Source organism: Epinephelus moara, chromosome 6 (assembly GCF_006386435.1).
Source record: "Epinephelus moara isolate mb chromosome 6, YSFRI_EMoa_1.0, whole genome shotgun sequence".
Lineage (NCBI taxonomy): Eukaryota > Metazoa > Chordata > Actinopteri > Perciformes > Serranidae > Epinephelus > Epinephelus moara.
Window position 1 is genome coordinate 25,800,243 of NC_065511.1, and position 23,761 is coordinate 25,824,003.

A 23,761-nucleotide genomic window follows, 5' to 3' on the forward strand; every position below is an offset into this window, starting at 1 on the left:
AAGCAAGGCCCTTGCTATATATATATATAAAAGCATAATTATAAGGCTACGAAAACCAAACGAATTTTATTTTATAGCGATTATACACTTATATAAACATATTAATGGGTAGAATATTCAGATTCAGATTCAGATTTGACAATAAACCATGCCAAATATTACACACTGGCCCTTTAAACACTGTCTTGTATGTTATAAGCTTGTCATATGATTTTGTACATTTTGAAAAGTACCAAGGAAATAAAGCTGTCGGATAAATGTAGTGGAGAAACAAGTACAGTATTTCCCTCTGAACTGTAGTGAAGTAGAAGTATGAAGTGGCATAAAATAGCTAAGGTACAAGTACATCAGAAGTATTCTTAATATAAGTACAGTAATTAAGTAAATATACTCAGTTACATCCTCCCACTGGCTTTCAATACCCATTATCTACTAAGCTTGCTAAATATCAATTCATCTTGCATATTTTTATTGCATGAAATCTGTCGTGAATATATTTTACGATGTCTCCCACCCACCCTATGTAACACTATGCCAGTTTTTTGAGCAAATATTTGTTATGTGACCAGAACAGTTCTGAACCCAGAGAGTGTTTCCTCATGGCTGCTGGCCACTTGTCTCTCGCCAGCTGTTAATCAATGCTGAGGAACAGGTAGACCATAATGGAGGATTTATCTCAGTTCTTCACACCACTTAGTGCCCAATGGACACCTCCATACCACCTCCTCCTCTCTGTACCTTCTTACATTTTCTCTACACTCACCTCCACCCGTCCCCGCAGCCCCCCTCCGTGCCAAAGGCCTTGATGGAAACACCACTCCTGAGAGAGTTGTGGAGGCGGAGGAGAATGGGTTGGAACGAGGGACAAAATAGGTTGAGAGGGTCGTTAGATAGTGAGCAAGGGAAAGAGGTCAGAACAATGTTGCTGACACGGTCAGAACTGTTAGCGCACACAAGAGGTAATTTTAGTGCGTGTGTGTGTGTCTGACCTCGCGCGGATCATAATAATAATTTTCAGCTGGGTCTTTGAAATTGAATAAGTTCCCATGCACGTTAAATACATAAGGCCCTTATTTATATTTCATAAAACATCCGCGTCTTCTGCTGGAGTCTCACCGTACAATGCATAGGCAGACTTGCTTTAGGAGCACCATTATCCATGATGAATCACTGGGTTAATCGACCATAAGGGTTAATACTGGTTAGTGAAGTCCTGGACTGTGTAATGTGTTAGTGACGTTAAGAAAAGCCTCGAGAATTGCAGGTGTTTGCATAGTACAGGAGAATTTACATGCACACAGGAGAGTTGGTCATTTACTGGCTGCAGTGCTGAGTGATAAATTGGAGAGAAGAGCAAGTTAGATCATTAGCAGAGAAGACTTCCTTCTGAGGTTGTGTGTTTTGTTTACATCCTTACCTTACCGCTTGTCCAGTTCACACCTCTCATGTACGGGGCACGCTGTTGCTTGTATACATCCCTTGACTTTTCATGCAAATTTATGTTTAAGCATACTTGTTTGTGTGTACAATGGGGAACACAAACACATACACACACATGGGGGTGGAGGGAGACCTAGAAGGGGGAGTGGGGGGGGGTATTGGTGGTGGTGGTGGTGGTGGTGGTGCAAGGCGGTGACAGAAATTGAGGGGGACGGGGTGGCAGCTGCAGGCTGCTCGGTGCACTGTCAGAGCGGAATGATTAATGAATGGCGGCCCCAGCTGAGCCTAACCTTTGGAGAACCGCACAGGACATCTGCAGAACTGTCAGCGCTCTGACAAGGACAGAGCTGAACAACCAATTATTTCGCCATCACTAAGGTGGGCTGTCAGCTTAATCCTAGCCATTCACTTAGGCAAGGACAGGCAAATTTCTCCTTTACATACACACACACACACACACACACTCACACACACACACAGCAGACCACGGTCCTGCATGGACACACACACATACACAAGTGAACAAACAGGCATGCATGGACAGGAACACATGCCCGCGTGGACATGTACACAAAGTGGACTGATACACTCACACAAACACATGCGCACACTCACGTATTCACACACAGGCATGAGGTCCTGGACAAAATAGAGTTAACCCCTCCACTGCCGGCGGTGGCAACCCCATGCAGGTGACATATAGTGAGGCGAGCAGGGGAGGTTTAATGATGACAAAACAGGGCTGGTGGATGCTGGCTGGGACTGTGAGCTGGACATGGGTGGGGCTGCATCCTGGGGAAGACATGATGTCTGGTACATGTCGGGAGGGAGGAGGGGTGAGGGGAGGGAGGGAAGGTGGGACTAGAGAGGGAGGGGGGGGTGCCCTTATGTCTGCAGGATGTATTTACATAGAATCCAGGTATATATTTAATTTGCAAAATACTCAGAATATTAGAGTTTACTCCCTGTTTGAAATCAAGAATGTGATTTCACGAAAAAGTTACAATCAACAAACAATTTTCTGTTTTCATCTTTTGTCAGTAAACTTCGCCATGATTAGAGCACATCACAGATGAAGTGCACGTAGAGGAAGTCTGAAACTCAATGGTCTCCACATTCTACAGTTTGTACATTTCTATATCCTCCAGTGTGGAAATAAAGTATTGATTGACCTTATGAATTATACAAAAAGGATCCTTTTGCATTGAGGAAGATTAAAAAAAGAATATTTGAATAAAACATGATAATGATCATGATACCAAATCATGTCATGTCAGGAAAAAGTGGACTCACGCAGTGAAGAAAACGATTCAATTTGTGAATGTTAGAACAGCACAGTTCTCAGTCAGGAATTAAAGACAAACATTTTAACGTTATTGAGATAAAAAGGAGCAAACATTGGATTTTTTTCTTTTCGTCCTATGCCATGAATCTCTTCACATCATATTTCTCCACTCTGTCAAAGCAGGAACTAACCCTTTTACTGTAATTGGGACTAATGAGTATATGATCGCTGGATTTATTGATTAACCAGAGAGACTTCAATAATAACAAAGGTGTGTATGAGTGTAAATGTGTTTGTGTTTACATTCTTCATTTATCATCTGTTTCTGTGTGTGTGTGCGCGCAGAGTTTGGTGCTGATGGGCGGTATGAGTGACTGATTGGGATTTGATTGAGGCGTTTCAGAGGCGATAAGGGATCGAGCATGGCTACGAAGCCTATTGACAGACTGCTGATGAAGCCAGAGAGAGGGAGGGAGGGAGGGAGGGAGGAAGGGAGAGAGGCGGAGGGAGAAAGCTGAGGAAATTAATAAGGGGATAAAAATCAATTAACTTAAAAAATTGCCCCTCATCAGTGGCTAACCACATGTGCGTGTGTGACTGTGTTGTATTTCCTTCATATATCTACGCCATCAGGCATTCATCTACAGTAACTACACACCAACGGTCTGCAACGTTTTGGGTGGATTGACCTCCTGCTCGCAGACAATTAAAACATAAAATGCCAAGTCAAGTCACTTGAATCCTAAGCGCTGCTTGGCTGGTGCGTATATTCATGAGTGAACCACCTACTACTCTCTGTGAATGGTGAGGACTTTAAATAGCTCAACTCATTTGACCAGGAGAATCCTAATACGGCTTTACGATTCGCAGACAATTATGTTGGTGTCATCTACAACTTTGGAGCCTCATGTGAATTTAAAAATCCATTGACTTTGGTAAGTTTTTGGTAGTTCACATTAGTTTGAGTCAAGAAAGCAGTCAACACATTTAGCTTAAGTTATAATGGAAGACCTTTTCTATAAATATGTTAGAGTTAGCCGATCCTGAACCAAGGCAGACATTTTTAATGGATCAGTATCGGCTAAAATAAAACTGATCCTTTCTTTGATTGTTTCTTTACAGTGTTTTGCCCTCTTCAACATGCTGCTCTCTTTACTGACAGTCAGCATCTACACTGGTAGAATCTCACTCCATATGCAAGTGAAAATTAAGAGTGTGTGAATGTGAAAATGATTCGGTGACACTGGTGATTGACTCCAATCTGGCACCAGGGTTGGCAAAATACACTGATTTGCTCCAACTGTAACAAATCGTTCATCTCACCTCGCTTTATGGCAAAGAGCAGTGAACTCACATTTCTCATCTTAGCTGGCGCTAAAGCCCTTTTCACACTGAGTTTGTATTTTTAGCGTGCATTTTTTAAATCTGTCATTTGATAAAAATCATTATGCACAGAAACTTGTACGCTGAGTCTGATGTGTTTTATTGTTCTGTTCGTTCAGAAAATTCCAAATACAAGACAAAATATAAAGACACTTTTGCTTCCTTGCTTCGTACCACTGGAGGTACCTACCTGGCTGTCACAACCCTCTGCCTGCGTCTTACATTTGATACCGCGGCTATCTGAAGGGGTTGAGCTGTCCTCCTCCTCTGTCTCCACGCTCTCTCCTCCTTACCTGTTGAAATAGGCTGTCTGAGTTATGAAATGACACTGTACATCCCGTTTCTCTCTCTTGTTGCAGATCATGTGTCCCACAAAAAAGGCAGACAATCAAACATGTTCCAAAAACTTTTATGATGGACGGTGTTTCAGAGTAATTGTGTAAATGTGATGGACACAATGTGAGGTCATATTTAAAATGTGTCCAAACAGTTTTGGACAAATAATATGGACTTGGAGTGAGAAGGCCTCAGCTGTCGTTTTCACAGGTTAACATGACAAACACTGTGGGCACTAGGTCATATCAGCTGTTGCTAATTAAGGTTTATTCAGTGAGTAACTTGATGACAGGTTAAAATTAAAATTGACTGTTGTCGAATTTGTGGCCACACTGCCAAAAACTGTTCATGAGGTAATAGAGGCATCATTTTAACAGCACTGTAGAGTGCCTTTGTAGTCACAATAACTCTAACAGAGTGATATATCTCGCTAGTGGATCTTGTCACGCTGATTTCAGGAGTCGCATTCTCCCAATTAAATTTTCACCCATATCATATCAGGGCTGTCATCAAATGAATTTGAAATTGGTTTCCGAATGAATTTCGATGCCCACCTCTACCAGTGAAGTCCATCCGTCTGTGGTAAGAGCGAGTTTCTTATCCTTTGTTATAGCCTTTTATGATTTCCTATGTTGTCATACAGTTGCACTATAAGTTTTGAGATTGTGATATGAATTGGAATTTTATTTCGTGGCTCCAGTTCCGTCATAACATCCTTAAACCCCTCTCCTGTACCAGTACCAATGGGCCACATATCTTTGCATATAAATCTTGCTGTCTTGGTGGTGAAAGCATTTTTACGAGCTTCTGGCAAGCAGCCTGCTGAAGGTGAGTGTGCCGAATAGTCGGCAGTCAGACGAGGTTGTATACTTGGCGTTCCTCCACTCGTCTGTAGCGCCTCCGCTGCCTCACTTTGGTGGCAAGCTGACATTAGCTGATGAGTCCACAGATTTGTAATTGTAGACTAAGACAGCTGCGATGTAGAACCCAAAATACGTCCACACACTGCTTCTCAGATGCTTTGGTGACATTATTGCCCACTCAGGACAGCTGTGCTAGCCAGTGTCCTCCATTTTTGTAGCAAATCACAACATTAGCATTTGTGCTTAAGCTTAGTACTGATAGGTCAAGAGGGCAGGCCAAGCTGAGAGTGAAATTTTAGAGCGCCCTCTGCTCATGAGGCAAACTACTTCAAATGGTCTGCTGGCATATAGACAATGAAAAGATGGTCCATTGCGCTTATAGATGGTAAATTTTGAATTCCAACAGGTCATTACGGTTGGAAAACTAACTATGTTCAAAGAAAACATTAAAATTTTGAATAAAAAGTGACGGTCCTAAACCTATTTTTAAAGCTATTAGCGAGATGTTTGAAACCCAGTTGGACCCCAACCCAGTCTGTGCACTTTTTGGTTTAACTTTGAAGGAATCACGTGCTATCCTACTAAATATAGCCCACGCGGTTATAGCTTTGGCTGCTCTCCTAGCAAGACGTTCGGTTCCTCTAAACGCACTCCCCGACCCTTTTCTCATTGGGTCGGAGATGTTACGTATTTCTTAAAGTTAGAAAAAATGAAATACACACTCAAAGGGTACTCTCAAACCTTTATTAAGATATGGAGTCCATTTTTGGACTTTTTTGATTCGTTACAGACACCGCTCGATAAAGAATACGGGGTTAGCTGTGTTTGCTAGCTTTGTTCGTTTGATTTTCTTTTCTTTCCTTTTCCCCTCTCTTTCTATTCTATCATTTGGGTAATTAATACAATTATTTGGTGAAGTTCTGTTAGCTTTCCTCTTTTACCTGAATGTATCTTGTAATCTGCAATCCTGTGGATGGGTGGGCAGGCTGGCAGGGATGCAAGTTGTCAATATGTATAATGAACATAGTTTCTATATAGTCACGGGAGGAATGGTTGAATTGATGTCTAATATACATATTTGGTATATTTTTAGGGGTAGAGACTTTGAAAACCAATAAGACATATTACAAAAAAGTGACAGCCTATATCATATCAATCATTTAAGCCTCTCAGCTTCATAACTTTGAATCAGGACTGAATGTGTCAGATTTACATTTATCGACTTTTAGGTTAATACAATAATTGGATCAAAGCCTGTAACAGCAGAAACCCATTATTAAAGAACAAAAAACTTGACCGGCACATTCCTGGTTAGAACTATATCAGATGGAAGTGTGTGGATTTACTGTGCAGTAATATAGAGACAGCTGTGTTTACAGACAAGTGTGTCTGAACTGAGGTCTCAATCCGTAAGTAGTTTTTGGAGCTTTGCACTGGTGCACGCTCATAAATGCTGCACATACACACACGCGCACACACACGCATGCACACACACACACTGTCAGAATGTAGTCATTAGAAGCGTAGTCCTACTAACAGGGCTGTCTACTGTCCCAGACAAACTGCAGGAGGAGGTGTCTGGCTGCTTGCTTTTAAATTGGGTTAGTGGACCAGAGAGGGAGAGGAAGAATGAGAGAGGGAGATAGAGAGCATGAGGCAGAGTGGGAGAGAGAGAATCTGAAGTCTAAAACTGGGACGGGGTACATGAGAAGAATTTTCTTCATCAATTGTGGTGGTACTCCCCACTGTGTACCCCTTTATGCCACATGTACTCGTGTTTTTGTGAATGTACTACCACGTGCGGCTGGATGCATCACATGCGCCATCTTGTCTCAGGAAATGTCTATTTATTATGGAAAAGTTTTACATCTGTCATTTTTTTTAATGTTTTCATACTTGAACTCCACTGGCTTCCTGTAATGGACTGGATATTTGTCTTATGCTTTGCTCACTTCAGTCTCCTGCCCTCAGTTGATTTAGGGGCCAAATGGCAGCCCATTAACATGTGAGAATGATTGTGCAGCCTTGGGGTTGTAGCGCAGCAACCCACAGAGAGGGTTTTTCGCCGCACATCTCTATGATTCTCAGTCTTTGCACTGTCGACGAGAGTTAAGCATCAAAGGCGAGAACTAACTATCCTCACCCTCAATCGCTCCCTCTGTCTCTTTTTGGCCTCTGGGTTCACACTGTAATTTGCTCTCTCACTCTCTCCCTCTTTGTCTTTCCCTCTCTGTCTCTCCCTCCATCTCTCTCAGGGCTTGGGAATGGGGAGATGGAGGTGATGAGGTCAAAGTGAATCTTCTCCTTGCTGAAGATGATTATGTCTTAACCTGCCGTTATTCAAAGGAGCAGGCCCCGTGGCCATGAGCTAGCCTGCCAGCCACGTGTCGGCAGTGAGGGGGCAACACCTCGGCACTGTCACAGAGGGAGAGGGAGCTGTGCAGTCAAATGGACTCCCAGGGTCAAATGTACAATGCCTTGCTATGTGTTTCATGTGACTCACTGCCCCATAGATCCGCTTGGTTGATGGATGCTGGTCGTTTGTGTAATGGCCTAGATGTCCAATCTTAGACCCCCCAAATTGATTACGGATGCTGGTGACATCAGCGGGAGCAGACATTAGATTATAAACTTGCACAAGAGGTTGATGTAAGAATGAGTCAGAAGCTTCTGAGCGGATTTGATGTACTGCAGGATTTCGAGGAAAGTGGTGATGCTAGTGGTTACGCCGGGGGTGTTAATTAAAATCCAGCTAATTAGGAGCTAGCGTTGGTTAATTGGTCAGTCTTGGCTAGTTGAGGTAATCGAGAACAACACCTCAAATGTGCTCTGTCTCACTGAGCAGGGCTCAAGGCTTCTCAAAGAGAAAACTGTTGAGTCTTCCACCTTTATCTTTGTCCCTCCTGACTTTTCTTTAAGCCTCAGACTTCATATTCAGCAGCCCCGGGCTTGAGCTATCTGTCTCCCCCTTTTTTCAATTAATTCTTTTTGAGGTGTGACACACTATAAACTTTAATACACTTTCACAGATGGACTCAAGTCACATGTGCACACATCCTGCAGATACAGTATTCACACATGAGCACACACATGCTTGGAAAACATGTTTCTTCACACACACTTTATGGCATTTAGCGTAGGTAGCTAGGAAGCCAATGAGCACTTATCTGAAATCCACCGGCAGCACTAACAAGCCAGTGTGAGGTGTGAACACAGCTGTTTGAGTCACAACAAATCTAATACGCATTTCATCACTTCTTAAACAAGCCATCAGCAAGTCTAATGCTCTGGTATGGAGAGCAACACTCAATGATACATGTGCCTTCAAAGCGTTTTCTTAAACATCAGCACTTAGCACATCCTCCCCGCACCTCGGCATCATGCATCTACTGTAAGCGGTGCTGCTGATAAGTCAAATTTATCATTTTTTGCGATTCAGATTTATAAAACTAACAATGCCCTAATTGATAAGACCAAACAGCTGCCACGGTTTCCGTCGCTGGCACCTGATCTGTGTGAAAATTATGTCTTAATCAGCGATTATCAAGCAGCATGTGCCAGAATTGTGAATGCAGCTTCATTTTTCTTCACTTTTTTTTTTTTTTGGAACGGGACAACATGCCAGAGCCGTCAGTGTCACTCACGATTGAGCCAAGCGAGCTGTAGGGATTCACCCTGCGTGTCTGTCTCAGGGCTTAAGAGTTACTCTCTCATGACGCCTTACCATTTTAAACCTTATTTGGTTTGCAAAAGTGAAACTAAGCTCTTTCTGTGCCACTCTTTTTTTCTCCAAGTTCAATTTTTGGATTGCATAGCTTGAGACAGAGATAAGGGGGGATATGGGGATAACTTTTGGGGACAGTGGACAGCGAATTTCAAGAGGGGGTCACTAGGGGAAGGGAGGGAGCAACAGAGGGAGAGGAGGAGAGCACATGGGAGGATAAGGGGGGACGGAGGTGTGGAGTCCGGATGGGGTTTGGAGTGGGGGGGCTGAGTTTGGGGCAATGAGACACTCCAGAGAGTTGACAGAGCTTCAAAGGGAAGTTTTCTGCTTTGACTGACAAGCCCCTAGAGTGAAGGGGACCTGGTGGCAGGCGGCATGCCCCGATCCCAGGATGCCCTGCGGTCTCCATGGCGCTCACCCCCCATCCCACAGTATTCAATAGAAAGTGGGGTTGAGACGATGGGGGTCAAGATGCGTGGAAGGGCTGCAGTAGATCACAGCTCAGTTTTTCATGGTATATTGCCCTTGGACCAAAAGTGTGAAGGACATGATGGCTCCTTTAAATAGGAAAGAGGAAGGCTGGAATACCAAATGAACATTTATGTGCAAAAGCATTCAATTCAATCAAGTGTTTTTGGGGTTGCTATTAAAGGAGCCTGTTGTTGTTCCATGGATCAGGACAGCAAGCGTGAATGATAGCTTCACTGCTGCAACAAAACACCATAGTCATTTAGTCTCAAATGCAGCCCTCAGGACTTTTTTTTCCAAGTTCAAATTCTGTCAAAGGCCACATATAAGTGTTTTCCCACTGCAGTTTCCCATCACTTTTCAGTCTGGTGTCAGAAAAACGGCACTTGATTCCTATCACGTTGGTTAATGTTTTTTTTTTGTTCACTTGGTCCCACACATACAAGAGAAACCTTCACTCAGAAAAAAGGCAGAATTGAGCCTTTTGATCACAGAAGCTGCACCTTTATATCCACAAAAATAGCATCATTAGTTGCAAATGTGTACCCACAATAACATACTGAGAGCTTTCATGGTGGTTGGAGATGTACCCGTGGTGGTAACATTTGTAAGCACTGTACTCTTGAGTGCACAAAAAAATGTTTTCCCCTTGTCACAGTATTTCTTGAGTGCATCATAACCCCTGTACAGTAAATGTCTGTTTCGGGGGCCAAGATAAATGACACCATCGTTCTCGGTCCTGCACCCGGGTTGATAGATGAGAGCAGGAGGGCTGTTTTTAAATGTGTCTCAGTAAACACTGTTAGGCCTGTGTAAACAGCAGTGCATTGATCAGCCCTCTATTCATGATCAGCACGTCTCTGCCTGCACTGGATTAGTCAACATACCGACCCATCTGTTTGCTCCACTGTAAACTGAGGCCAATGTCAATGCCAAAGCCTAATTGGAATACTACACACTGTTGGGGGCATGGTTGCATAGATACTAGGGATGTATACTGATCTGGTATGACTTTTTTCGCCCCTAAAAAATATTGTAATATTCAAAGTAATGATCACAATGTATTTATATTTTGTTTATACATAAAATAAAGCATGCACAGACTCATCACACACAACAGACAGTCCAAATTGCTCCTTTGCTTGTGCAACTCCTGTAGTATCTACAGTAACAAGTGTGACAGTGTGTCAGTGGAAACCCCGGATCCATGAATATCAGGCTGGTGCCACTAACAGCTTCTCATCTCACTGAGCTCCTCAGAGGAATGGACAACACTGGTTGGCTAGGCAGTGGCTACTGTGTATAGCAGAGAAAAGAGAGAGTTAAGAGAGTGACAGAGATGGAGAAAAAGAAGGAGCGGGAGAGAGGGAGAGAGAGAGAGGCATCGAAGCGTGGAGGGCAGCTGCATTGTATCACCCCATTTTAGCCCATTACACTATGTATGGGGGCCTTTTCCCCCCTCTTTTGCATGGTAATTATTTTCCAGCCCAAAGGTAGCTGCAGGCAACGTCAGCCACTGCGTCAGGGCCCACCGCATTAGCCGGCCATTGCATTATTTATTTGTGCGCGGGCAGCCGGATGGATACCCCAAATCCGCCGAGACACGGGGGCCTCTCAATGTCACCTCGTGCATTGTGGGAGGCAGTTGCGGCCGCTTGGACTTGCACCAGGAAAGCTTGGGCAGAAATGGCTCAAGGGCAAAATGGTATCTAGGCGTTGGAGGACACGTGCGTGGGAGTAGTAGTTAGGTGCGTAATGTATTCTGAAATGGGTCAGAGGTTTAGTAAGTGCCCTCGCTTATGCAAGAGTCAACTGTGAACGGTTCATTGTGACGCACTGGATGGCCATCTAAGGGGTCCTACAGGACATCATTGAGTACCAGTGTAGTAAAAAGTATAAATAGAGGGTCATACAGTTCACACTGCCTAAAGGCTTTATGTGTAGCTATAGATGGTCACATGTAGTCGGTTACCCCTGGGTATCATAGGTAAATAGATTTGATTTCAGTGTGCAGGAGCTTTTACATTATGCCACTCTCCCCTGTGTATCAATAAAGGGTTATTACACCCAAATACCAGTGGGCTGGTGCAGGTCAAGGCATGTCATGCTTATGTGGGGAGGTAGAACGACACGGCACAGTGATTGTGATGTTTGGGAGGTAATACCCTGGCGTCCCCTTTTGTACTACAGTGCACACACGGACACACAGAAGCACCCACACGCTGCTCTGTTGGACATGAACCCCCATGACATGTCAGCCCCGGCCAATCGCACCGTAGCGCCCGGAATGACAGCTGAACCACTGTCCCTGTCATGGCTCCTCAATGTAGAAACACACACATGGACACAAACACGCGTCTCCACAACAACAGCGGTGCAACATCAACATCAACTCCCGCTGGCCCCTTGGATCTATCTCTCTGTCTCCCTGCTTGCCAGGCAGCTCGACCACACGAGACGCTCAGACGGCCTTGTGACATGACAGTGACAACGTACTGATACTCCGGAGAGCAACCACAACACCGTCCGCTTCACCCCACGCCGCACACACTCGCTCTGTTGACCCTAAGGGAGACGATCCATGTTTCCTTCTCTCCGTCTTTCTCTCACGAAGGCTGAGGGGAGAAACAAACAAATACACAACAAATGTAAATGTTTCAGTTGTTTGGTGTTTGGAGAATTCAAGTTTTGAGAGTTGTTCTTCTTATAGATCAAACTTTATACGACTCTCATTTGGGTCTGGGAATGATTAAAATTGGTAACACTTTACATATAGATATATATGTAGGGGTAGGTGGATGGATAGATAACGTTAATAGCTTAGAATGAGAAAAAAATGAGAAAGGAAGACAGACAGAGAAAGAGAGGCAGTGATAGAGATAGTTAGACTTTGCCCTGGCGCCCGGCGTTCCCCCTAATGGGAGCTGACACTGCTGAAGCGACCCGGATGGACGGAGGGGAGGACCAGCGTATTGCAGGCGGCAGACCTCCCAATTATTTTTCTGGCTGATAAGTACTGGTGCTTGTTTAAGGCTGCAGCATGGATGGAGGGATTGGATGGAGAGGGAGAGATGGAAGGATGGGAGAAGAAGAGGAGGAGGAGGAACAGAGGGGATGTGGCTGGGGTTGGGTTGCATGGCTGACAGGTCTTGATATGGCAGGATGGCTGGCTGTCACACACACAACCTAAGACGGGGTTTCTCCCCAGGGCTTATGCACACACACACACACACACACACACACACACACACACACACACATACAAGAGGACACAACTTGTACACGCTTATACACATCATGCATCATGTAAGCGTGTGGAAACAGACAATAATGTACACACACTTGTTTACAAACATGTCTCGACACACACATATACACACATTGTTTACATGCGAGTGTATGGACTACTTTGAATGACAGTCTGCGGGCTTGTAGCGCATACACACTGCAATTATAAAATGTTACTGTTGCTGTGTTACTTCTGTCACATTCCATTGCAGAGGCTATCTTATCCAGACTGTCCAGGAAAATAATTAATAAAATTATAACACAAAAACTTCGAACATCAAAATCAGTTTTCCAGCGTGACGGAGAACAAATTTGCACTCAGCATTATCTGTTCCTTTGTATTTAAGAGGCCTTTTATTGTTGTAATTAAGTTGATGATACAAAAAATTCAAAGCCTTTTTTTATTAAACCAATTTTGACTGTTTAGAGCTTCCTCTCTGAATTGAAAAGTTTCAAAATGTTAGATATTCTTGAAAAAATATACGTGAAATTCCAAGTAAATTTCTGTTGTGATCGCTGATGAGCCTGTGTGTCCTTCAGAGATGTTTGTGTGAGAATATTGTTGAGAACAGACCCATTGTTGTGCATATATACAGCATTTCTATCCACTCTTTAATTATAGTTTTGCATAATCAATTCACCTTAGAAATACATGGTGAAAAGAACAGTGTTAAACAAAAGGTTTTCTTGTGATTATAGAGCCTTTTCAAGAGGATAAAAATCAACTGAGCAAACCTATGATACACAGTGTTTATATTGCTTACTGTTGGCTTTATGATGACCATCAGCCGGATCAAGCTACAGCATCTGATTTGTTGTGGATTTGGTGCTGCAGTGTCCAGGATTTGCTAAAGGCTGGGGTGCATAGCTGGACAAGAACGAAGGCTTTGCCGGTGGAAAGGCGAGCCAAATGAACAATCAGTGTTTCTGTGCATATGTGTGTAGAACCGGCAGTGGCAGTTGCATATGCTTGAAGGGCTGTGTTTGAGCAGGAACATAGCTGTAACAAGCAGGAAGCGAAGACTAAGAGCGTTGAGCCGTTAGAAAAAGAAGACACTCTCATTTGCTCCTGGATGGCAGTGTGTGTGTGTGTGTGTGTGTGTGTGTTGGCAGAAAATGTGAAGACATGCTTGTATTTAAAATTATTTAATCAGTCTGAAAAAAATAACATGAAGTTTGAAGACAATTCATTCGAAAATAAGGCTTTTCAGAAATAATTATATACTTGGAAAATAATGACATGCTTCAGATCAGAGATACTTCACATCAGAGAAATTGTTGCATCAATCACATCAGGCCAAACCGCGCAACAGCAGTTCCTTAGTGTCAGCTCTTGTCTAAACAGCCGTGGTATCTGTGTCATGACAGCCTATAATTTGCCTCATGTTAGCTTAAATGAACGCCATAATAAGGGTTATCCAATCCACGCTAAGTGTCATAATCCAGAGCAGAGTGGCTACATTACATTGGTGTCATTGCTGTGCTGTTAATGCCTCAGTGATCACGGCTCCTGCTAACATGGCCCACAGCCAGAGCAGACTGAGTACTATCAGAGGAGAGGAGTTGTCTGTTTGATTTCATATCAGCCAATAAAACCCGTCTCTGTTCCTCCCAGAGAACTTTTCTCCAACATTCCTTTTTATACTTTTTTTTATTCCACCTCCTTTCTGCTTGCTGTGGAAAAAGAAAAAGCAAGCAAGAAACCCTTCCTCAGTCTTTTTACAACTCATACTGTGTATTTATTGCAGCTCCTTTCATTATCTTTTTTTTGATATTCTTTATGCATTGCCCAAGAGGAATTTTCTTTTGCCTAGCCGGGGTGCAGCTTCAGCAACTTTGCAGAGCTCCCGGAGTGGCTAGGGGTTAAGTAAGTATCATTCAGGGATGCTTCCACAGGTATGGCCATATTGAAGAACAAATCGGAGCACCGTTGGGCGAAAAAACTCACTAACCGCTGCACTAACCTGCCAGCTTTACCTATTGTATAGCCCCTTGTATTTCCATGTACAAAAACCACTCTGGGATACTTAGTTGTGCAGTTTGAAGGTCCCCCCTAGTGAGGAAACCTTTGTGTGTGCCTTCTCTCAAGCAAGAGTCACTCCTTTTTGCTTTAATTACAGTAAGTACAGCAGACCCCCCAGGCTTGTTTAAACAGATCAACCAGCAGAAGAAAGAAGAAAATGCTAATTAGTCCCATAATGTTGCTGACCACGCTAGTTCCTTAGCACTGCTGAGTTTTATTGACATAAGAAGGACAATAGGAATCTGTATTCAAATGACTCGCTCTGCCCTCGTGTTAGGGTGCAGCTGCTGCTGTGTAGGCTGCTCCTTACCACATATTTTTTATTGTATTGTTCGACAGAGCGAAATTAGACATGACGATATGAGGGAGTCGATATGTGTTTGCATGTACCTGTTTTGTTTCGAGTGTCAGAGCCTGTGGGATTCCGGCATTAGGGTGTGCTTTGCTGTTTTACATGTGTGAATATTGAAAAAAAAAAAGAAGTGTGTGTGCGTTTCCATTTCTGTGTGTGTGTATGCATGTGTCAACTCCCTATCCTCAACTTCGGTGCAATGCAGAAAGCTCCTAATGCATTCCATGTTTCTGAGCTGTGGAGCTGTATGTGCGCTTGTGTGTGTGTGTGTGTGTCTGTGTGTGTGTTTGTGTGTGAAAGAGAGAGTCAGAATCAGGATCAATACTATTGACCTGTTTACCTTGGTGCCGAGCATACAGGCCAGCACTCTGGTTTACCACTTGAAACATTAAAACCAGACTATTAGTAATACTTTGGTCCTTCTCTTTACTGATTGGACGACCTGCACTGGGGCACTCCACCTAACAGACACGACGAGAGGGGCTGAGACGAGGGTGAAGAGGTGGAGGGAAAAAAGGGGGTTAAAGAGAGAGGGAGAGAGACCCTGAATCTAATCCTCTTGACTTAAAGCCATCGGGTTTCGCCCATGTCTCAACGCTCGCCTCTAGACCTGATGTGGTCACTCAACCCTATCGAGCTGCAGGGCATTGTGGTCCGTCCGTTTCTGCCACACTCACCCCCCTCCACCCTCAGGCGCTTTTGTGCTCCCGGCTTCCCACCTCCCTCCCCCCTCTCCTTTTCTCATCCTCCTCCACACCACCAAAACAGAATTTCTTTAAATGCTTAATTTTTCCCCCCTTTGGCTTCCTTTTTGCAAGCGCCCTCTCACTTGTTTGTCCATCGATTTTTCATCCCTCTCCAGCCGCTGCCCCCCTCCGCCTCCTTCCCATCCTCCTCCTCCCTCTCTTCCTCTCGCCTCTCCCCCCCAAGCCCTTCGCCTGCATCTCCCCAGTCTCTCCCACTCTCCTCTGTTGTTGATGCAAACTGATTTATTTATTTATTTTAAGCTTGTTGCCCAGGTAATTTGTGGCAGGTAATGACTTTCAGTGAATCTACTTTGCGCTCTTTGAATTCTTTTTCCGACCTTTGCATCATCCAGGCCCATCTCCCTGCACATCCCCTTTGTCCCATTTGCTCTCCTACCTTTTTTTTTTTTTCATTTTCCTCTTTTACCATCTCACTGTCTCTCCTCCTCTCTCTCTCCTCTCTGCTCTCTGCCAGTGTATTTTTAATTCCCCAAGATATTGGAGGTGCACAGTACATGCGTGTGTGCGTGTCTCTGAAGCCCACCTGAGGAGGTGATTGACACCTGGCCCTCTGCTGTGGAGGCCTCTCACTCCTGTTTTCCTCCTTTCCCATCACCCCCCCTTCCCTCCTATCTCCCCCTTCTCTAGCCATTGTTCTTGTGTCCGTCGGGGCATTGGAGGAACAGTACAAGGCTCTGGGAGTTGGGAGGAAGAAAAGTAAGGTAAAGTGGAGGGGAAGTAGTGGCTCAGGATTTGCCTAAAGTAATTTGAGGGTATTTTCCTTGTTCCCTCGCTCTTTTAGAAACAATGATATCAAATGAGCATTCTAATTCAGGACGCAAAGCTAAAGGAGCCCTTTTTCTCTCACGAAATGATCCCCGCATCTCGTTAACTGGCAAGGTAGGGCAAAGAGGGCAAAGAGGGGTGCTGTGTGTTTGTGTGTATGAGTGTGTAGGCATGTGAAATCTCAAGATGTGAAAGCCCCCCTCCCACCACACAGTTCCACTTGCACTCCTCTATCTCTTTCTCTCTCTCCTTCTGTCCATCTTTCCTTTTCCTTGCTCCCTCCTCGTCTCTGCTGCGGCCCCGGTAGCATTGCTGCATTAGTATTCATAGGGGGGACTATGTTGGGGGGGTAAATAAGGCTTCTGGCTGTTCCCCCTGCCAGCTGGCATACTGGAGCTGGCTTTAGAGCTGGACTGGACACTTACAGAAAGGAGTAGGTACTGGGAAGAAATAATGACGGGGGCAAGAATTACAGTAAAATGGTTCAGGATGTTTTAGTTTTAACAGAAATAACCTTCGCCTGCTGTATACCTTACAGTACAGCATACTTTACTGTGCCTTACTATACAGTAGGATGCTAAAAGGGGGCACTGTCACCCTCTCCTGATTGCAGACGCAGAATTATCCCTTAAATGAATGCTTTCAGCAAAGATCTGCAGTATGGTACTCACATTTCATTATTTGAAGGACAATAAAGTGCGTAGATTAAAATAGCACATAGTGTGAACAAATACACAGCTCACTTCTGAGTTTGGTAATCAAAAAACAATAAAAGTTTAGCACACTGGTTTTTCTTGCCACTTCCTATTAAAGCAGACATAAACTCTGGTTTCTTGCAGTGAAATTTTCCTTCACTGAGACCCTTGAACAAAGTGAGGGAGGTATTGTTTTTTAAATATTAACAGATGTCTAAGAAGAAGCAGCATTAAACAACATGGTTCTGTATTGTTTGAGTTTTGACAGAAGTGCAGGGTCCTAATGAATGAGTTTCTCAGCGTTGTGAGTGTGATGGGCAGGTGTCAGTGTTTGGAAACCAGCTGCCTGGTCCCTCCAGGAGGGGACAGTAGAGAGCAGGGAGACCACATCTGCCTCCCCTTTATCCAGGATGAGGACAGGAGGAGAAACCTAAACAGAGACAGAGAGACCCTCTTCACATCCAAATAGCCAGCAAGAATCAAGGAAGGAGATAGTTCAGTGTGGAGCAGAGGAATGGTGAAAAGACATTAAGAGCATTTGTTTTTAATTAAAAAAAAGAATTGGATTGAAGTGGAGGAAAAAGAAAATCTCATAAATTTTAGATAATATTTCCAAACGTCAAAAAGGACGTACTTGTATACCAAGTGCTTGCGCGTAAACACACATAGACACACTCACACTGATACTCTGGTACTTCCTTCTGGCATAATCCAGAGGTCAGGGCAGAATTCATCACCCTTAATCATGCAGATGAACATGACCTTGGCCGGCCTTGGCACCCGGTCACATCAGCACCCTCATCCAGCCTAGCTTTGCATCTCTGATTGTGTTAAATCATGTTTCCCTAACATCAGCAGACACTGGATGGACAGCATCCTTCTCTAAGCACATCCAGAAAAGGATAATTGCCAAGACCTTTAAAAGCCTTTCAGAAAGAAACAGGGAAATCAACATAATTCAGATGAAGGGGAATATCGGAGACGTAAAGTTAAGTATGCCAGGCAATATTGGGGGCTGGAAAAAAAAGATGCAAGAGTTTTAAAACGGTGGGTCCTTGGCATTATTATGATGATGCGTTTAGCCATGCAGAGTGGGCCAGACCATTGGAGAGCCCCTAAATGAAGAGGCTGACCTTCAACAGGCCCTCTCTCTGTTCATTAGCCACGTGGTGCTTATCTACAATAACACTGCTGAGGAGAATATGAGGCCAGCGGGCCCGGCCAAAGTCAATGATGCACTACAGGTGGAAAGATGAGTGTCGAAATTTAGCTTAGGGTGCTGGTCTTTTACCCTATTACCCCTACCGCCCCAATCTCCCCAAAGCCCTATTAAAAAATTAAAAAAATATTTCAAGTTCATGTAATATCAAGTTAACTTTTAACTTTACTTGTGGAATTATAAGAGAAAGAGTGTTGAAGAAAGTGAGACGGAGTTCAGTAGGTTGTGTGTATACCTTTGTCTGTATTCTTCTGTGCATACAGTATGTTTTGACACGTGTCTATTGCAGTCTGAAAAGGTGCAGTATATGTGGATTAGAGTTTAAACTGAAATGACAAAGGTGCTTTAATGAGCACCTGAATTATGCGCAGCAGATGAATGATCAACAAGACCTGTTATTCTGTTTGTTTCTCATTTCCAGACACAAGAGGACCAGCCTTCACTCACATAAGGATGGCTCATGTGGTGTTTCCATTCCGGTGTCATGGTTGGGCATTTATTTCTACAGGATTGTGAAGGTAAGAGCATAAGACTGTGCTTTTCTCCACCAGATGTCTGGCAGAACTCAGTCTCAACTAGAAAAGAGCACTCAGTAGAGAGCAGATCTCTGCCAGGCGGCTGCGTACCGGCAGCCTGAGCTGATCAAGGCCACTCTCGACAATTCTTGTTATTCCAGCAGATGCATCAAAGCACATTTAAGAAAATACAATATAATAACGAGGGTGAATGTTTTATTTTTTAATAAGGAAAACACAGCCACGAATCTTTGATCCATAACATTCATAGCTGGACTTTTAACGATAGCCGACAACACAATAAAGTAGGAAGTAACAAAAAACAAAATTAAAACAGGCAAAGAAAATAACAGTTTAACTACGTAGCCTTCTCACTTACTTATGGTAGAAGTGCAAATATCAACAAAAAATGACCAAATCTACGAAACCAGCAAGTCCAAAAAATTGTACAGGCAAATCACTTCGCTTCAGAAACCTTGCCATGTTGTGACGCCATGTGGTGGGACAGTTTAAAACTGGGTTGAAGCCAGAACGTGATGCAGCTGTGCCCAATTGGAATTGTCCCTCCTGGCTCCCGTACACTCAAAATGGCAGCCAAGAAAACAAAATCGGTCGACTTATTCATTTCATATCATGCTGAACTTTAGTGGATCATAATCATATCGAGTAAAGAATAAATCTTCAGATGTTCCGGTTCCAAATGAGAGTAAAACTTCTCTATGTATGTCAATTTTTGAGCCACGACGAAGCCAAAATGTGGCCTGCAACAGACGGTAAAGCTTGTTGTTTTCAGCTGAGACAATTTCCGAATTTCTTGCAAGACTATCACCTGTAGCAGCCGGTTAAGAGGAATGAGGAGTCAGCAGTCAATGACGGTATAAAACAGTCAGTAAAACAGGTTTTTCAACAAATGTGAATCAAAGCAAACACAAGAAGTCCTTTAGCATAAAGTCATATATGTAAACACAAGATATTAGGCTGATAGGTCTGGTAGTTTGCCAGATTAGCTGCGGACAGACAGATACATGTACATACACTCACATATGCACACATTCCCCTATGTGTACACATGCATGACTAAATGCATGAGCCCCTCCAGGCTTATACCTGCGAAGATTTAAAAAAAATTTTTTTCTCATTTTGGGCAGAAAATAGAGCAGTCAGTCTGATAATATAACCACAGTATGCCATCTGTAAGTGGCAGTTTAGAGTTGAAAGTAACAGTGTGCAAGTAGCCCAAACTCAAAAGTACCAGCTCCCTCCGTTCCAGCGAGCGTAGACCAGGTTCAAGCACTGATATGGGGGTTGGGAGGGGGGTAAATAGATGAATAGAGAATTGAGAGGGGGAGAGCAGACACAGAACGTGGTCGATAGTGTCAAAAGCGGATGACAGATCTAAAAGAATGAATATTGATCTTTAGGGGGCCTTTACTCAGGCGACCTGTGGGAGGTCAGCCTGTGTAATTAGAGCAGTGGAGGTCTAACGCTGAACTGAGGATGAGGCTGGCGTTAGAGGAGAAGGCTGGAGCTGGGAAGGATGTTGGAGACACTATCGTACTTGGACATGTGGACCTAAAACCTGTGCTAAAATGATTTCAAATGCTTAAAAATTTTGCCCCAACTGTCACCTACAATTTCTTTTAATCCCTTGATTCAACTTTTGCTTTCAGAATGTCAAAATTCCTGAATCCCCCCTGCTGCAGTTTCCATCCTCGGTAAGCTGTAAAAATATCTTTTTATGTAAAAAATTAGTGCTCTGCCAGTGGTTTTGTGTGGCGGGAGTTGAAGTGGTAAATGTGGGCTCAGTGCGACATGGATAAGGTGCTGTTTATTGGAGTGGGCTGGCGGTGGATTAGAGTCCATACAACCCCGGGCTACAGACACTGCTCATACAGGGTTCTGCTTGATGATGGCAGTTAGCGCTACATGTCTCTCTTCCTGTCTATCTGTCTACCTTTCAGTTAGTAGTGTAAATACACACTTGAATCTGGTGTGAACATGCATTCCCAAGCGTATACACAAACATGGACGCACACATGCACGGATGTATAGAGGCACAGACCCATATAAAGTCCAACTCACACCCACAGACTCACACACATGCATGTGCTGTCTCTTTATCTGTCTGGCTTTGGATAAATGCGGGCAGCGTAGACTGAGTGTGGCTGTAATCCGTGTATCATTGGCTTTATCCACTGCAGTAGCACTGCTGATTTAGTGCTCCACAGCCTTAGTAATGGGCCCCTGACACACACGCAGAGCACACACAGTACAACATGTAGTGCATTCACCCACACATACGTTGTCCTCCCTAAGATGTTACTGCTCACTGGCTGACCCTCAGTTCAGACCACACATATGCGCACATGTTTATGTAAAGATAAAGAAACACGCAAGCATGGATGTACTCGCAAGCAGTTGCATGAGCTCACACACACACACACCCACACGCTGACAGACACACACATCAGCAGCAGTGTGGTTGTCACCGCCCGGGGACGTCTCATGGTAAGGTGAACTCGGAGTGAACCTGCTCCAAACATAAATAACATCTCTCTCTCATCTCTCCCCTCAGTCCTTCTTCCTACCCTCACTCTCTTTTTCCTCTCCTTCTTTCTCTTAAGTCCCTCCCTGTTCCTCCCTTCCAGTTTCCCTCACTCTTTCATGTGAGCGGCGATACGCAAAGTATAAGCATTAACACAAAGGGATGTTACGCATTCTTACGGCTTGCAATACCCACACACAAACATAGTCTTGGAAACACCTGAGGTCATGCCTTGAAGTACCCTTGCTAGCACACGGCAACTGTACGCCAACATTGCCACAGTCACATCAAAGTGACTTTCAAAAGACTTCAGATCATATTTTATTAGGTGATGTCTTAGATCTTTTCTTGGCCAAAATTGCTTCTACTCTTCTTGCGTAGTTGTTTTTGCAACAGTACATTCATCCTACCTCTAAGCAAAGCGCTGAGGAACACAATCAGAGCACACAATGCAACATCTATCACTAATAACCTGCCACCTCCCCATGTTTATAGCTATTTATATCAGTAAATGCCCCCCCCTTCTCCCTCTTTATTGCTGTTGGTCCGCATCTTCCGTCCCCTTGCTAGCACTTCCTGTTAACACACGAGGCGTTTATTGATAGGCCATTCCCATTAGTGCTGTTTACCTGTCAGGGCTCACTGCACTAATGAGAGAGCTTTGGGGAGGAAAAATGAGTAGGGACGGTTAACCACTAATGGATGTTTACAGCCTCCCTGGATACTACTGTGTTTGCCGCCACCTCTGCTGGTACCACTATCACTAGCCCCAGACCCATTCGCCGACTAATTGGTACAGCGCTGAAGAGCCAGTCTGGGCCTATTTGATTATCATGGGATTAGGATGGGTGGAGAGAGGCAATGGTAAAGGAAGGAGCCAGATAAGTAGGGGGAGGATTGGCGTTAGAGAGTGGGAGTTGCAGTTGGGGTCGTGGGCTTAATCAATATCTAGAGAGCAGGGGCTTTGGAGGGGCTGAGTGCAGACATTCGAGTGGGAGCTATATGGGGGTTTGAAGGGGTATGTACGAGGGTCACAACATCAGCCCTACGTCAAAAGGTTCTCTTAGAGCACTATTAGTGCTGGTGGTGAAGGGTAATTGTGCCATTAGAGCTATAAGTGATACTAAATGGTGCAGGTATGGTAAAGGAACCACTGCGTATAGTGAGCTGGCAAGTCATCTAATGTAAATCTCCAATCAGGCATCTTAATAGCTTATGTATCCTTGAGAAAAGCACCCGTAATTATTTCAGTATGACAGATGTGCTTAAAATATCTCAGTCCAACCAAGCCAACTTGCCTGAGTCATTGGATTTGGTCTCGGGAGCAGAGAGAAAATAAATTTCATTCATTTTATTTGCAGCGGTTCGTTGTTATGCAAGCAAGGAGTTTATTTTAAGGATGTTTTACAGTGTGGAGCCTGGGAGGCCAGTTTCTTGATATCACTGCGCGTGCAGAGGAGACTCTACATTGTAGTATATGCATTCTATATTGCATGATCCCCAGAAAAGATCCATTTATGCTTTTATTAGATTATTACGGATATTTTCTAAGTGCCGGATTAGCTGTGGAAGGTATTTGTCTGTTTATCGAATGGCTGGGCTCCTAACATCTCCTCGTTTCCTTCTCAGTGTCCTTTTTCCGTTCTTTCCAACAGTGTGTACAGTTTACATGATGGCAGATGATCAAATATTGTATGATGTAATGTTGGTCCTTGGTGTCAGCCTGAAATCCCCGTTTTCTGCTGAATGGATTAATTTTACTTGTCCGTTGTTAAATGAGGGGGTCAGAGAAACTCTCGGCAGAGCAAAGACCCTAACCTTCTTTCTCTAATTCACTTGCTCCTTCTCTTTTTCTCAATTGCTTATCAGCTCTGTTTCTTCACTAATTAAAACCACACATGAAACAGGGGGATTGTAGACAGACAAACACGGGCACACACATACACACACACACGGAAAGAGAGAGAGATAGTTGGAGCTACAATTACCAGGCAGGCCTCTAGTGTCTCATTGGGTGTCTATTAAGAGGGGGGCCTGGCTCATTGTAATGATGGCAGAGTTTAATTACTTCCACCCGGCGCCTGTTGTAAAAC

General features: G+C 44.0%; 1 long non-coding RNA gene across 1 annotated transcript in view; it reads left to right on the forward strand.

Annotated features, from left to right (window-relative positions):
• LOC126391588 (uncharacterized) overlaps positions 1-19,099 on the forward strand; it is a 256,397-nt gene extending 237,298 nt beyond the window's left edge. The window contains exon 4 of the long non-coding RNA XR_007570104.1: positions 19,030-19,099. This is a non-coding gene — a long non-coding RNA (uncharacterized LOC126391588). The remainder of the gene's footprint in view (positions 1-19,029) is intronic.
• The last annotated feature ends 4,662 nt before the right edge of the window (positions 19,100-23,761 follow it).